Consider the following 13,852-nt stretch of genomic DNA (forward strand, 5'->3'; position numbering starts at 1 on the left):
AGAAGTACTCAGGTCTTGTACTAGAAGCACGTAAAAGTACTGCATTCAAAATGTTCCTCAAGTAAAAGTATTAAAGTAGCGACAGTAAAAGTAGTCATGGTGCAGATTGGTCCATTTCAGAATAATATATATGATATGTTTTATAATGATTGATCATGAAAGTGTTCTCAAAGCTGGTAAAGGTGCAGCTAGTTTGAAGTACTTTGTAGACTGCAGGGTAGCTGGTGGATTTACTCCAGGTGGAACTAAAGTCTGATTCAACACTTGGTTAGATTTCACATCATTCATCCAGATCTGTGAAGTAACTAAAGGGATTCAATACATGTAGTGGAGTTGAAGTACACCATGTACCTCTGAACTGTAGTGGATTAGAAGTACACCATGTACCTCTGAACTGTAGTGGAGTAAAAGTACACCATGTACCTCTGAACTGTAGTGGAGTAAAAGTACACCATGTACCTCTGAACTGTAGTGGATTAGAAGTACAAAGTAGCAAAAGAAACATTGAAATACTTAGTAAAGTACAAGTATCTCAAAATTGTACCCAAGTAGTACTTGAGCTTATGAACTTAGTTACTTTACACCAGTGGCTATAAAGATAGAAAGACTAAGCCTTGCACAGAGGCATGAAAATACATTTTCAAAATGCTCAACAGTGCTGCCAAAATGTTAAACTCACTGCTACACAATTAAAATAAATGCTTTTATATATATTTATATTAGATGTGACTCTTTGGCGTTTCTGTTCTTAGTAACACTGCTGCTTTAGTTGTTCTGACTGCTAAAATCATCTGTTATTCCTAATTTTAAAGCCGATATTCCATATTTCCATTTTTTTAAGAAAAGTATCGAAAAAGAATCGGAATCGCAATTCTTGACTTGGTATCGGTATCGAAACCAAAATGTTGGTATCGTGACAACACTACTTTACGCAGAAAAGCCCACCGGGCGATAAGGGAAGGGTTCTGAGTCTGCCTCTTATTTATGCTGCATGCATTTCACCTTCAGAAGACCACCGAGTGTGCTGTGTTATGAATGGGTAAAGTGGACCCAAATGGACGGTTAAGAAGATCTCGGTGTTACCGCCAAGCTTCAGTGCAATGGAGTTGTATCTCCACGCATGGCTGCTTCCAGCTCTCTCAGTTTGAAAGCCTATTCTCCGAGCAAAATTTTAGATGCAGGTTTAAATGGGGTATCAGGAGCTGTGACGGTGACTCTGAATATTGTATATATATATATATATCGTAAAGTTATGAGGGCAATGCAGAGGAATAAAAACATAAGAATGCTGACACTGCGTTGGATTTCATCAGACAGCACCGCCATGTTTGGCTTGACCTCTACACAGAACCGCAGTGTCTGGACAGCATTAAATTGTGCTCCTTGCCCTCTATAAATATTTTCTTTATGGCCGGGGAAGTGAGTGGAAGTCGTAACAAGCTATTTCATGGATGAGCTGCATTTCTTAACCTCATCTGCCTTTTATCAACCAAGATGCTTCTCAGTGACCTGCAGAGAGCGTCAGGGCTGAACATCTGTTTGGCTAACCTCGTCTACCAATCGTTGCTCAGTGACAGGCTCTTAACCGCCGCATTGATCCATCACAGCTCCCCGTCTCCATACATGTCGGTCTTATCGTGTGTGTGCCAGAGAGAAGGCCTGACTATTGATCCCAACCCAATGAAGCAGGCTCAAGGTCTTTACAGAAAAGCTTTGTTGTAACTGACTCCGGCTAAAAGAGAAACCCACTGTCAGATCAAGTTTGTCACAGTGCGACAAGTGAGGCCCCCCAGATGCTCAACGTTAAAAGTAGTGCAGTGCGTAACAACTGAGTGATGAATGTAAAGCATATCATTGGGCTGGACTCAGGACTAGCTGTCTATTTGTGTAAAACACACACACATACACACACACACTCAAAACACTCCCAATAGCTTTGCTCAGGGACTGCCTGTGATCCACAACAACTGGGACTGATGTGTGCCTGCGAAAACAACAGCTGACAATGCTGCAATTATTTTCATTGTCAATGAATCAGTCCATTTTTTGCTTGAGTTTTGCATTAATCATTTGGTCTATAAAGATAAAGCAAGTGACCAGGGGCCTCATTTATAACGCCGTGCGTAGGATTCACGTGGGAAGGTTGCTTACGTAGTAGAAATCCAAAAAATAGGTACAGAAATGTTCCGACATTTTCCGATTCACCAAACATTGCGTACGCCATTTTTTGAGCGTATATCCCTTTATAAATGAGGCCCCTGGGCTGTGCTATTAACTGAGCAACAACCAAATATGTTGGATTAACAATATTATAAAACATAAAAAGCATATACCCAGATTTGAAAAGCAAGAAAAACATATGTTGTTGGTGTTTTACTTACAACATGACTTAAAATATTCAACCAACTAAATGATGAATCAGCTCATACTTTGAGCTCTATTTACACTGTTTATAAATCCTAAGAGCCAAACAGTCCAAAACATGTTTACATGTCAATGAGTCATTGATGTGTAACACCGACACCTGTTTATACATTAGAATGATTACACTGCAGGACATAGCATGAAGAGCCTGTCGTCAATCGTTAGTCTTCATTTGTCATGGTGGAGGCGCTATAGCAAAAACAGAGTAACTCAGAGAGGGAGAGGGAGAGATGATGAGGGAGGTCATTTCAGGTAAGGATGCTCAGCCTGTTAAAGCTACAACTTCCAACCAAATCCATTTGTTTGTTTTTTTCACGTCTGCATATATTGCTTAATAGAATTTGGAGAGGAAAGTGAATTTGTGGGACATATCCTCCTTAAGGTTGTGAACTCCATTGTGAGCAAGTCACATCCACTCCAAACCCCATTCACTTGTATCTTAACATTTTAACATCTCAGAGAAAAGGTACACAAAACTAAGACACACCATTCCTGTATTTTAATTTCCCATTTGTTTTTCACCGTGTTAGGCTCGCTTGCTTTAAGAGGGTCTGGATCCGGGTTTCATCCAAAGGAATCGTCACAGTTAATGTTTGGTGTCTTACTTTGTTTCATTAAGTTTCATTAAGTTTGTTGCTAGTAATTACATGGAATGTCAAAGGCATTGGCAATGCAATGAGTATAACTGATCCAAAGTGAAAGATAACCCGCCTTCAGTGAGCCTGAGCTGTTGTGGCTGCTCGCATCAGCACCAACCAACTTGACTTTAAACAGCAGTTTGCAAGCAAGAGAGAACAGGAACATGGTTTGGGTCTTGAGGTGTTGGAGAAATGGTGTTGTAGACAAATAGCCCTTCTGAACACATCCTGCATTGCTACGTTTACAGCTTTAGCGTTCGATGGGGCTACACACACTAAACACAAACCTAGGTATTCCTTGAAGGAGTTTGCTATTCATGTTACACTATACATCAAGAAAGATCTTGGAAATACAGTTTCCTATTTTAATCCGCAATGCTCAGGCCCAGCGGGGAGTCACTATGCAACTGCAGTGCAAACAACTGCCGGGAATCTTGAACGCATAAGCAGATGATATAAGAAAGCTCATGCTTACATGCCTATGAAACACACATTTGTGTGAGACTTAACAACATCAGGTACACACACAAGTCTAACAACTTTTCTCCACTGAGTCACAATCTAATTAACTATTCCAACTCTTGCCGTCCAACATTAGACAGCCAGATAAAGAAACTGGCTAATTGACAAGCAGGAAAGGTGAAAAGATCAGCAACTCAGCCAACTGTCTGTAAACATTCATTAGACATTTCCCACACATATTAAGAGCTGATGCTCTGTCTCTCCTTGCTGCATCAATCACCACGCCAGGGCTTCCTTTTAACCAAAATCCATTTTCAATTGGCAGTCAGCTTTGGCTGTTAGAGGAGAGAGACTAGGTGGTGACAGACAGACAGGCAGTGACAGAGAGAGGGGGGGCAGGGAGATTAACAGAGAAAAACAGTATAGATGGGCAGCAAGCTCAGAAAACGAAAGTGAGAAACCAAGCAGCGTTCTTTAAATGGCTGCCATCTGGCCCTACCAGGGATGTCATTGGTGTAAAGAGAGGGAAGGGTGCAGCCATGTTGGCAGGCAGGCCAGCGGGCGATCACAGCCAGAGACTGACAGAGTGATGGATCCTGCAGCTGCACAAGTCTTTTAGTCTGTATCTGTATTATGTTTATTTTATTAGCTTTTCTTTTTTAATGCTTAATGTCTTTCATTTTTTGTAAAGCACTTTCAATTGCCTTGCGTTGAAAAGTGCTATATAAATAAACTTGCCTTGCCTTACAGAGATTGAGTTTTTAGTGTTTACCTGGTAGCAGGGATCAGAGGGGTTGGCTGGAGAGTCTTCCTACAAAAATGAGAAACATTGGACACGTATCTGGGTATCACATGGTGCAGTGCACATATGTTCAGAAGAATGAATACAACTACATAGTAATGGTGAAGGACAAAAGAGAAAGGATTCGCAAAAGATAACAAATATCAGCTGCTTCAATTTTTTGTCAAATGGGTCTGCCTAAGGTTTAAAGATCCCTGAAGATAGGAGAAGTTCAGGACTAACTTTGATACATCAGTATTCAATTTACCCACAGAATTAATTTGTTGCGTTGTCCTGCAGTATTTCTGTGGGACTGGCCGGGGCAGCCTGCAGTGACAGTGGGGATTAGGCCCAGTGCCGATGGCTTCATCTGATTGGCTCTCTCAGTGCAAAGGCTGTCACCACAGGTCACAACCACTAATCCTATCAAAAAACAGCTCAAACATTTCGATTTTATCACAGGCATTGAAAACATATTGAAGACAGTGCTGCCTGGATTATTGTTTTAATGTTTGCAGATTCCTAAAGGCCATACACGTGACAGAGAGTATTTGTCCAGGAAGGCTCATTTCACAGGCGAGATTATTGCGTCGCCTTTTTCACAATCCTAACGGGATTTTGGCAGATTCAAGGATTTGCTGCATTTGATATGAAATGTAGGCAGCCTGCACATAGGCTGACGGAGGATTTATCAGTGATCGAATGAGAAGTACATAAATATGTATGTGAAATGAGAAAAAGCAGTGATTCTAAATATTAAAAAAACCCAATATTTGATGCTGCATTATCCTTTCCTAAATATGTTCAGCTATGGTTTGGATGCATCTACTTAAGGAGCAGATAAAAAGCACAAAAAAGTGAATTACGTTGCATTTTTCTCCCACAACCCCTACTGCTAGAAAGAAGTCTTAAACACAGACAAACACTACACTTAAACACTACACTTAAACATCAGCCATTCAACACCGACTTTGTTTGTGTAAATTAGCAGCTAAATACAAACAGTATTTATGTTGGTAGTTAATCAGTAGGAATAACAGTTTGTTTTGGAAAAATATGTCTGCATTGCAATATTGTGAATTCTCCCAGATATACAAGTCCCTGTTTAACCGTCTGGCTTTGCTCCAGCCTGAGTTATTTATTACCAAGCCCTTGACCCTGTTTAAGCATCACATAAATAACCATCGCTCCTATTTATTATAGTACCTTATCACACTCAAATAAATAAATGTACAGTAAGGAAGCGGCTAGGAAGGAAGGAGGCACATTTAAGAAACTTTGTCCAGATATAACAAACGGGGGTTTAATTTATAAAAAAAAGGCACCAAAGTAACTCACTGTCTGTGTGTGCGCACTGTGAGCTGGGGCTGTTGTTGTGATGTTCTGATCTGTATTCTCTGTGTGCTGCCAATGTCCTGTTGTCGGGACAATACTAGTACGTTTTATTTTTCACTTTGTGAGGAGTGTATACGGGCCAACGTTGGCCCACGAGGAACAAGTAGATAAGGCTTGAGCTAGAGCCTGCTTTTCAATTGTAGAGTTTTTCATTTTCTTTGGGAAGAGCTTTTGGCTGATGTCCTTCACAGGCAGCCTATTTCCATCCTCTCCTTGTAGCAACAGAGTTCTGAGAGTTACTCGAGAAGCGTCTGTTAGCCTGGAATGCTATCCTCCATTAGCAAACTGTGATGTCTCAGCCTCAGGGTACAGACAAACCATGAACTCCTTGTTAGTGAAATTCAGCAAAACACAAAGTATAACTTAAACTGATGTGCACACAGCTGCACACTGACATCCAACCTCATTAACAGCCAAACTGCAGCTGCTTAAATAGATGCTTGAATCAACAGGAGTCAATCTAGGCTGTACCATTCCTGCATCCAATACCTCTCTTTGAAACAAGTTATCCCATCGTACTCAAATCCAAGTAGAAACACATCTTCATTGCTAGTTATATAACAAATATTTGCAATATTACATAAACAGAACACCATAAAATACTACATATTCTATAACACATAGGTTTGAGCAAGCTCTCTGATTGGTCAATAGGCGTGTTTGATTCCACGATAAAACAACGATCAAATAGAACGTGCCTAATCACAAAGTATCCAGTAAATTGTTTTCAATAAATGGGTTAATAATATATTATTTACTATAATTATATCAATAACTGTAAGCGGGGTAGCAGGAGTGTTTGATCGGCTATCGTTACCATGGGAACTACTTTCTAGGAACTACTTTCTGACGGAGATTAACTCAAGCAGAAAGCGTAGGTTTGGGAGCAAATTAGCCCACATTATGAAATTATTTTACGATATTGTTGATTACAATGATAGTTTGTGTAATAGAATCGCAATCATACACTTGAGGCCGTTCTTGAACGTCATTATTGGTACTCCAGTACAGGCGTACGGACCGAGGCGCTTCGCAGTACTGTCGTACCAATAATGACGTTCAAGAACGGCCTCTCGTGTATAATTGCTTAAATGTACCCCTTTCCATACGTGGTCTAACCGAGCACATCACTGATGATGTCACCTATAAATACAGGAAGTGGATGGGCACCTCAACTTGTTGTCTCTGAAACACATGGTGGGTATGGTAAGTAGCAAAGAGAGTAAATGAAACCCAAAAAACATTAACAACCTTAATAATGGGTTTAATTTGAATTGTAATGATCGAATGATCTGTAATTTAACCTAATACAAGAAACAAACAAACCCAGGATAGTATGTGTCTGCAATCTAGTGATGGGCAAATGAAGCTTTGAATGAAGCATCGAACCACTTGGACAATTGTTTCGAAAATAGGTTTATTTCTCGAAGCTTCAGTTACAGCGACCTCGCCTGGCGAAGTGCAAGGCTGCAGTGGGTTTAACGTATCTTTGCCTTGAAAAATATTCGATGCACACACACACACACACACACACACACACACACACACACACACACTAAGACTGAATATCATGTTTTATTTGCAATTAAAGATTGATGATTGTGTGTAGGGATGTCCCGATCACCTTTTTTTGCTCCCGATCCGATTCCGATCATTTGATTTTGACAATCTGCCGATACCGATTTTTCCCGATCCGATCTTTATGCAATGGGTAACAGATAACGGCTGGTCATCCAACGCGATGAGTTCAGCTATCTTGGCTGTTATTGTTTGGCCTTTTCACTGTTCTGGGGCATTTTCTCTTTCCTTTTAAAAGTCTCTGAAAGTGTCGGTTGTTTCAGTGCCGTTACCTGAGTGGCCGCTGTGTACTCGCCGTGTTGTTGTTGGTGTTTGTTTCTCAGGTAGCGTATTAGATTGGTCGTGTTGAACGTAGCTCTGTTCTTTCCACCACGCGGAAACTCTGCCTTGCAAACATTGCATCTGGCTGTTACACTGCCTTCGCTTTAAATTTTATAATACTTCCAAACTGCTGACATTTTCTCTGTCCCGACTCCCGAGTCACCAGCTGAACGTAGCCTCTCGTTAGCTTACTGCTACTATTAGACACTGCGCCCTGCCCACTCCAGGTCTATGAAAACAAGCCCAAAGAAAGCAACACATACATGATGTTGTGTAATTTTAAACCAAAACTAAGTCCTCAGGATGACTTTAAGACGTGAACATGGTCATTTTTGTTTTGTAACATTAAATTAAAAAAAAATATTTTATAAAAAAAAAAAAAAAAAACCGATCCCCGATTTTTTGAAAATCACGTGATCGGCTCCGATCCCCGATCACGTGATCGGATCGGGACATCTCTGATTGTGTGTATTGGGTTATTGAGAAGAGAGTGCTGGAAAATGTTGCATTAGTTGGGTGTGCTTGTGTAATTATGGCAGGGGGTGATTATGTCGGATGGGGAACACTCAAAGATCTTTATTGAGGTAGCCTACATTATTCTTTTTATTTTTGCATTTTTTTGGCCGGAGAGGGACTTTTATCAGTTATAGTATTAAAGTTGAAAAGCGGGCAATGATTAAAAGTTCATCCATTCCAGGATTTGAACCAGTTGCGCGGAGGACATTGCCGCATGCGGGCCGCCGGCTCTCTCCACTGGGCTATCTATTCTTCAAACAGTTTAACTTGTTTTTTAATACTCATTGTCTTTTTGTTCGCATGGTGGTGGTGGGGTTATGGTATGGGCAGGCGTTTGTTATGGACGACGAACACAGGCCACTCGATTCACAACATTACCCTAACCCTAACCCTAACCCTACCCCTCACACCAGATACTGACTGGTTTTCGGACCCCCCCAGACCCCCCCAATAAAGCAAAACTGCACGTTTCAGAGTGGCCTTTTATTGTGGCCAGCCTAAGGCACACCTGTGCAATAATCATGCTGTCTAATCAGCATCTTGATATGCCACACCTGTGAGATGGGATGGATTATCTCGGCAAAGGAGAAGTGCTAACTATCACAGATTGTTTCAGATTTGTGAACAATATTTGAGAGAAATGGTTATTTTGTGTATATAGAAAATGTTTTAGATCTTTGAGTTCATCTCATGAAAAATGGGAGCAAAAACAAAAGTGTTACATTTATATTTTTGTTCAGTGTACTATGGATAAAACAAACAACGAATAGGCCTAAGCCTTGGTAATAGGGATATAGAGAGGAAGGGGGATACTATCGTGGTTACGTGCGTAAGCATGCTAACATTTGCTAATTAAAACTATAAAACACCTGCTGACATTTGTGCAATGCAGCTAGCGTGGATATCATTTTGTTGGCTATCTTATTAACTTTGACCATAACCAACCCAAAGGATTACTGCCATCCCCGCTGCCATAAATAGCTTCAGCTTACAAAGCAGCAATCAAGACTGAAGGTCTGCTCAGATCAGTTTTATACACAACAAACTGAGCTATATACAACTACGGTGGCACTAACTCCTCAAGGGAACACCGATTTTAAATTGTATTGACAAAATGCCTGCGCTGATGCGTTCTAAAGTTCATGAATTATTTAGCCAGCTCGAGGATCTAAGCTCTGTCTGTTTTCCATCATAAATAATCGGCGATAGCTCTCACCTTTTGTCTGGCTTCTCAAGGCGATGATCCAATAACATACCGTAGTCAATTTCCAATTAGTGCATCACAACTCCCAAGTTTCTGCTGTTGATTCCATCTCTGATTCAAATTAAAATATATAATTCAGGCATTTACCAGACACAGTTAATCGGAAAGATTAACAATTAGTGCAACAGTAAAATAAGTGAAAATTCCTCAAGCATCAACAGGGTAATAGGCCAGATAATTCGCAGTGCCGTGTGGAAGTGCCATGCTAATTGTCAGTGGAATGGAGTCTTTAATTCCTATTAAGCCATGATTAAGAATCTACATTCAAGATGCATCATCCAAAAGGCTAAGCCGCAACATTTGCATGTGGGAATAAGCTAAACTAATTAAGTATGAGTTATGTAGCATGAGGACAAATGTTGCATTAATTTACCCTAAATGCATAAATCAATGTTGGTCAAGCTCTCGATAATCTCCGATATAGCTAGAGCAGTACAAACATTATACCATTCCTTATATTTCGCACAATATTTCCTGTAAATGCATTTAATAAAATGTATAAATGTTTTACAAAGCATGTTTTTGTACTTGCTTAGAAAAGTGAGACATAAATTAGGACTAACAATGTAAACCTACTCCACAAGCAATAACGTCTAAGTTCTCAGCAAGATGAAGTTATTAAAATACGTTTACAATTTTGAATAGATAATATTTTATTTGGGTGATATAGTCTGAGACAAATGCTTAATGCTTGCAGCAGGGACGTAGAGTGTAGTAAAATGTGAGATGGCTACAGGAGAGGCATCTTCTGTACCCTCTCCTCAGGGTTTCTAAGTGGTATGTCTCATTTCCCGGTACAGGGCCCCAGCTTTGCTATTTGTATTCACAATCTCAAAGATGTCCTTCATTTTTGCTCTCAGACTAGATTAATTTGCCGTCTTTCACGGCAAATGTCTTGCCCATCACAAGCCAAGCACAACTTTAATGGTGTTGAGGTGTTTCTGTATTTTACTGGCAATTCATATCAAAGAAACAAGATTACTGCAATTGCATGTACAGAGAACATTTGGCAATTAGTTATGGTTTTCATTTGGAGCCTTAAGAATTGGAAGATATTCCTATTGGTTTATAAAACATACATTGTTGCTGACCTGAAGTGCATGTCTGATAGTAAATAAAAAAATCTGGAATGCTGCACTGGGTTAAGAAATGTTGTGTTGTTGTTTATTAAAGTCCATAGTATGGGTTTAAAAGAAACACCGATTGTAAATCAAATGTATTTAATTGTGCATAAATGCATCAAACCAATATACCAAAGACTTTTCCAAAAAGAATCTGCACAGTTATGTCATTTATTCAAAAAGATTCAAGTGATTTTCCTATCTGTAGCACAGATACTTCACTCAGTTTCTCAATGGTTTTAGATTCTAAGAAACACTGTTTCAATCCAAACTACTGCCTCAAGCATGACCAAAGAGTTGAAACAACAAGGTTAACGTGATAAACCTTATATTTATTAAGAGCAGGTAAAACAGACTGACTGGTTAATGATGGATCAACATCAACATCGTCAGCTAATCCCTGGAACGAAATTATTTAGGAATACTGCTGTATGAAATGCATTGTCCCTCCATTATAATGATAGCCATGTTAGAATGCAGGCCTGGGAGGTTTATACGTAAAAGGTCATTCTTCCGTGACCCTGTGGCCTGGTGAGCCGCTACAGACTGGGACTCTGGAGCGGAGCAGGTATGTGACACCCTGACCTCTTGCGCCCGACGAAATATTGGCATCTTGCCATAGTGGCTGCAGGGTGATGGAATAGCGTCTGGCTAGCCCTCTCTCTCTCTCATAGCAGCCACATCACTATTCTAATACACCCACTATCCCTCCATGCACCCGAGCTTCAACAAGCTACCGAGAGCTGTAGCCATAGCAACATGCAGGCCTGACGATGCCCTTGGGGTTCATTTCTTGACAGAATTCCTCGGTGTCCTCTCCCGACCAAAGGTCTGCCCCTCTGTGGAATGGCTGTTTATCTTTGCAGACATGAAAACCCCACCAGCACCCCACGGCTATCTTCGTTTATCTCCCGTGTTCACTTCCTCCTCATCTCTTATTCTGAACGCCAAAACTCGTCTGTAAATTAAGTGAAGAATTCAAAGCTGTAAATCTTGTGTGGCATCCTCAGAGGATGTGGACAGAAACAGACCGAGGAGGACATATTCCTCTGATTCAATAACTGTTACGTAGGCTTGAATAAAGACGATGTTGGTGGCTATATTTCAGTTTTCCCATTTAGCTTTGACACGTAGAAAAAAGACCAGGGAACTATGGAAATACAATGATGGCTTTGTAATGAATAGACAAGGTGGGGCTAGAGGATATTCATAACAAGGTCATGAATTGTCTCCTTTGAATTTGGGAAGAGATGCTGAGGAGTTCATAATCATTCATAATGACAGACACCTGATAAACGGCTAGTCACTGGCACCTCCTTGTAAATCCAACAGACTGCCCTTCCAGAATATGGAGAGGCAGACAGATGGTAGCAAAGAGGAAGACATCAGAAGGACAGAATGGAGGAGAATAAATGGGGAGAGAAATGCTCTGTCATAACCCATCGGAAGAGTCAAAGGAGAAAATAATCATTCTCAATCAAAAACATCTTATCTTTTTCACAGGCCAAACCAACTGGTGCAGCGTCATTTGTCAACACTGTGCACCGTGGATCCTTAGTAAGTCAGCTGAATATTGAATAGAGACATTTTTACTCAATTCTAATCTTTTGAAATGATTATCACAATTGTAATTCAAAGCACACGCAAAGTAATGGCTTTTTAGTCATGGACTGAGCTCAGTATGAAGCCTATCTGGGATGCATCAACCCTCATCTGATACCATGACACAAGGTAGAGATCAGTAATGCCTCACTGGAATTGTAAATGAGCCATGCTTCCCCATAAGCCACTCTTATCAGAAACAAGTGACAAGAATATGAATCTAAGCTATTGACTAATGCGCCTCAGCCTCCTGTTCCTGGCAGTGTGTGCCACTTAGCGTGGTGTTTGCTCTCAACAGTGTACCCCTGCATACCAACAGCACCGCGATATGTGTCTTTCTGTTTTAGCCCATCTGCACCATTAACATCACCATCGGTGTCTCGTCTTTAGTCAGTAATCATCAGAGTCCTAGATCACAGTTATGAGCATACATATCTGGCTCTCACACAGTCACTGTCAATCCTTTTCCCAGTGATTTGTCTGCCACAAACACAGAAACCCACGTGTCACATACACACTCACTCACAGTCTTTCAGTCATCTTGCTTTCACTGCCTCCCACACAGGCATCTGTAAAAGAGCATGTGTGGTTCACAGCAGTAGCTTGGTCCACACTTAGAGAGGCTGGCAGACTCAAACACTTCTCCGTTAGACATGCTCTATGTGCATTATGTCATAGGTCCTTGATAATTGCACCTCTTCTAAAGGCAAGCGTCTAATGTCAGATGCTTTTAGCGATACAAATAACTACAGTTGCACTTGTGCTCTGTGAGATTCTTCACGGATTGCAGGATCTTGTGAGGAGCCGACGTGTTGACATTGGAGGGTTATAATCTTAAAAGATTGTTATGTTTGTTTTGTGCGACAGTGTGCTTCTGCGATTGTAACTTTGAAAATGCTACAAAGGGAATGTTTGCATGCTGTGGAGAAAGCAGGGTCACTTATGTATGTCCTTGCATCCCTTGTCTTCTCCTTTCTTTTGTCCAGGTGAATGATTGCAAAGCAGAAAGAGACCATTGCAGTGCGACCCTGTCCCATGCTGATCCCTCCTCTCAGGGGATGGCCAAGGTCCAGGATGGACACACGAACGCATGTGACAGGTACAGTGTGCTACACATGACCCTGATACTTGTCACAGCAAATTCCTTTGGGATTTCCAAGAATATGTTTTACTCTTTTATTTCAAAATCTGTGTTTTATATACTCTGCAGCTCTGCAATGTTAGAGGAGAGCCAATATGGTACGGACAGTGGTACCCTGAGTCCTGCCTCAGCTCGACAGGTCACCATACAGCGCCACCCGACCCAAGGCTTCGGCTTCGTTGCAGGCAGCCAGAGGCCTGTCATTGTACGCTCCGTCTCTGCTGGTTAGTGTGTGTGTGTGTGTGTGTGTGTGTGTGTGTGTGTGTGTGTGTGTGTGTGTGCGTGCGTGCGTGCGTGCGTGCGTGCGTGTGTGCGTGCGTGTGTGCGTGCGCGTGTGTGTGTGTGTGTGTGTGTGTGTGTGTGAAAAAGGGATCACATGAAGACTCCAAATAACTCCAATTTCCTTTGCCCTGCATGTATGTGACTTTGCATGCTGTCCCTTTTCATATGCAGACGGCCCTTCCTTTGGCAAGCTTCTCCCAGGAGACCAGATCTTGGCCATTAACGAAGAGACGGTGAGCGACGCGCCCCGAGAGAGAGTCATAGACCTTGTAAGGTAACATCCTTTACTGTCCCAGGAGGGCGGGAGGGGGAGGGGAGAAGCAACAC

At 41.3% G+C, this 13,852-nt stretch overlaps 1 long non-coding RNA gene across 1 annotated transcript in view; it reads right to left on the minus strand.

The window, feature by feature from the left end:
• Positions 1–13,852, minus strand: part of LOC139434696 (uncharacterized) — a 102,204-nt gene that overhangs the window by 56,875 nt on the left and 31,477 nt on the right. The window lies entirely within an intron of this gene.

The sequence above is a fragment of the Pseudochaenichthys georgianus genome, chromosome 10 (assembly GCF_902827115.2).
Source record: "Pseudochaenichthys georgianus chromosome 10, fPseGeo1.2, whole genome shotgun sequence".
Lineage (NCBI taxonomy): Eukaryota > Metazoa > Chordata > Actinopteri > Perciformes > Channichthyidae > Pseudochaenichthys > Pseudochaenichthys georgianus.